Below are 4,079 nucleotides of genomic sequence, written 5' to 3' on the forward strand. Positions count from 1 at the left end.
TATATAATGCCCATGTACGGTGTGCATATTTAAATGCCAGTGTGTTCCTCCTTGTGTCTCAAGTACCAGTTTTTGTTTGTAAATAATTGAGAATTGCCTCCACAAGGGTCTGCAATGTAAAATAAACACCTACTTTATTCAGTTATAAAAGACAAGAAACTCTTACCATTTCAATTCTTTAAACACAGTATTTGTGTGTTCTCAAGTTAGACTCAAAAAATGAACTGCTCTTTCTCTAATGCTTTATTACATGTAGTCAGTTGATAAAGTCATTGCCATGGCAACAGCTTCTCCTTACAGCGTGCAGTGTTGGTAGTCAGTAGTGGAGGACAGTGCGTCTGTATGTGTTGGTGACTGTGTCATTAAGACTAAGTTAAAGGCAGTTGAGGTAAGATGGTACACATTCACATGCTAATGAATAACAAAAAGAGAGAAAGGGAAACTGTTCGCCGCAGGGAGGTAAACTGACAACTTCCTCTGACTATCAAATGATGTCTGCTTTCCAAGTAGGACAGTGTCAATAACAGCAGACAGCTCCTGATGTTTTACACACAAATGCATGCTTATTAGTGTTGTAAATTCATTGTTCCTCTAAAGGTGGGAGAGGAGGGAGAATTGGCTACACACAGAACAGATACCTTTGAAATACCTTGGAAAGGTTGCATTGTTACCATTCTCACTTACTTGTGTTCATATTTTTTTAACTGCAATGTCCACACATATAGTCCTGCATGTATTTGTTCAAGTTGACCTGATTTCATTTATATATTGTATGTGATTTCAATGCTGCAATGTAACAGAGCTCGGTTTAAACTTTTATCTGGTAGATCTTTACTTATTGTACATACATATTTATTTTTATTTCCCACTTGCGTTGGCCATGTAAACATACCTTTCCAATAAAGACCCTTTGAATTGAATTAAGAGGGGAGGTGAAAGGAAGAGAAACATAGAATACCAGGCAAGCAAGGAAAAGACTAATTGTCCTCGTGATATACTTCCTCTGAGAGCTCATGCAGTTAGATTGGAGAAGCAGCTTACAATCCTGAGACCAGGGTGTACCATCTTTTAAGCCACCTACAGGTTCACCCTGTACTAAAGTGAACTTGAGAAAGGCTCTGGATCTCTGCCAGCTCCGGGGAGAGTAGCTGCTGACAGCAAACTCCGACTTGCTGTGGAAGGTCTTAGATGAAAAGTAGAACTCCCACCTTGGAAATGTAAAAAAAAACAAAAAAAAATATCAGCCCATCTGTGGCTCAATTCATTTTCAATCCAACTGGTATCCTTGAAAAACAAACATATGTTCTGTTTATGAGCATTTACAACACTATGAAACAAGTGGTATGAAGAGTGAATGAAATAAGACAGCATTTAATTTACAACCAATCAATCAGACAGCATTAAACTGTTCAGATCTGCAGAGAAATAATATACAGGATTATAGTAATATAACCACAAAATATAACTGTAAACTGTAATCTATCAGTGGGACTCAGTAATGTGATCTGCCACAGTGTCTTCTTTCATTACACCACTAGGAGACTCCAACCTACTTACAGCTGTCCCTTATGATTCACTGCTGTTAAACAGTGGTGGAAGAAGTATTCAGAAATGTTACTGTGGTCAAAGTACAAATGTATTTGTATTAACATGTACTAAGAGGATAAGTGAAAGTGCTCATTGTGCAGAATGGTCAATTTCAAATAATATTTAGGCTAATGAATATTTGGATCATCACCACTTTAATGTTACAGCTGGTAAAGTTGGAGCTGAAGTACTTCCTGTACTGCTGGGTAGATTAATCCATAAAAAAATGCATCATAATGTATTAGTAGATTTATATTTTGTATACATAACATAAATCTGCAAAGGTAACTAGTAACTAAAATTCTCAGACAAATGGAGTAAAAAGTACAATATTAACCTCCATAATGTAAAGTACAATTATTAATTGTAGTTATAGTAGCATAAAAATAAAAGTACAAGTACCTCAATTTGTACAGTACAGTACTAAATACACTTAAGTACTTTCCACCACTGGTATTACATTTTAAAAGGTATTATTGATTATGAAATGACTGGTTTATGTGAACTTTGCAAACGTTCATCATCAAAATATAGCAGAGGATCTGAATATTCGGGAGGATATTATGTAATTAAGACACGTTTCTTTTAGTTTTCAAATGTTTAGAATATTATATCAGACAATATATATATCAGAAAGCTCCTCAAAATACAGGAAATTAGGTTAATGACAACATCTTATATTTACACATAGTTGTGCAACTTGCAAAGTTATCAGTCATCATTAACAAAATGATATCTGCGACAAATGACTGTACAATAAAGGCTTCTTTTTTATTTTTTATTTTTTTATTATCATCTTTGAATTTTACACAGCATGGTAAACATTAATTGAACAGTTGAGGAGCACATACAAAGGCCTCACTCATTGCTATTCAGCAAAGGAAATGACATCACTTTTTCCCCAGACATGCACTAACCTTTTATCACCAGTAGATGTCCCCCACACGTAGTTACAGAAAAGCACGTCTACTGAGAGAACCTGCTCCTGGGTGAGCTTAATCACACATTTGAATTGACTGATAATGTGAAGTAGGCTACATTTGAAATATTTCAAGGTTACTTATGAAACCCAAGGCAGAGCGGTTGTGACCCACAGTTGAAGTATTATGCTTGATTTAAAATCAGAACTTCTCTTGACCTCAACATGTCCCTCTTGAAATGAGCCATTCGACGCCAATCTGAGTAAAATAGTACAATAAAGCAGACTCATATCTATTATTGTTAAAGGTATTTCCAAAGTCAAAACTCAGTTTTTGGTCATTCATGGTTGGAAAAAACAGCACAATTAATTTGGTCAGTATAGTACTGGATCAACACTTTGCTGTGGAAGGAATTGCATGATGGTTTGTAACATAAAACATGACAACCTTGCAATTAGCTAAATCATCAAAAATGAAATCATTATTTTATGAGGAAACAGATATGCATCTTTAGCTCCTCATTAGTCAAGTTAATATGTATCATTTTAGTAATGACATAATGTTCTACATTAAACAAAATGCCAACTGTTTTATTAGCATTGTCTTGATATTGTACTTAGAAAAGAACACATGCTCTCTGGAAATACATTTTATTATAGCCTGGAAAAAGACAAAAGTGGATGGGCTTTTTGGAACTAATATATCTGGCAAATTCAATGACAAGTCTTTACATTTGTGTCCCTCAAGATGATAACACAGGGGCACCATGTCGGGGTGTGACTGGTTCATCTGGACAACCAGAACCAGAACTACATTGACTTAATTGTTCAAACATCTTTTGTTGTCTCACTGAAAATGTGTGACAATGTAAACTGTACTATAACAACATTATGGTGATGATAAGCCTACCCTTTCTAAAAAATAAAAAAAAAATACATTATTATTTTCTCCCTCTCTCTTGTCCTGCCCCATCTTCTGGCCTCTCTGTGCAATCTGTGCTTCTGCCACCTTTGGCACCAGCCCGCCCACCAACACCTGTGCCAGGCCTGGCAACCCGAACCAAGACGCTCTGCTTGGCTCAGTTCAATTGACTCGTTTAGGCAATTGCACCCTGACTCTGATCTTTATGGCGGGTCCCATATTTATTCCAGGCCTTGTGAAGACAGTTTTCTCTCTTATGTTGGAAACTCGACTTTGCCTTATAACATTTCTAGGGGGATCTAAATGTTCCTATGGCCTAATAATTCTTGTAATTGTAAAATTAAAATATTTAATTCATTTTCCCATAGGGCTCAGGAGGATTATTTGGTTTTCCCATCCAACAATCAACAATCCTTTCCTATCAGTGGGCCTAGCCTATAACTAATCCTATAACAACCTAAAATTATTTTACTGATATCATTCTAAAATTGATCATAATAGGATCGCTATAATTACTTCTCTAAGGGGATTGTTTTCCTAAACCGTCTACATGAGATTAACCCCGTTTTTCCCAAAGATGGAGGCTAACAGAAGATGTTTGAATCCAGTACGGTTTGTTTGTGCCATTCACTTCTTATTCCATTTTCTCTT

The sequence above is a fragment of the Etheostoma cragini genome, chromosome 21, assembly GCF_013103735.1.
Source record: "Etheostoma cragini isolate CJK2018 chromosome 21, CSU_Ecrag_1.0, whole genome shotgun sequence".
In the NCBI taxonomy this organism is placed as follows: domain Eukaryota; kingdom Metazoa; phylum Chordata; class Actinopteri; order Perciformes; family Percidae; genus Etheostoma; species Etheostoma cragini.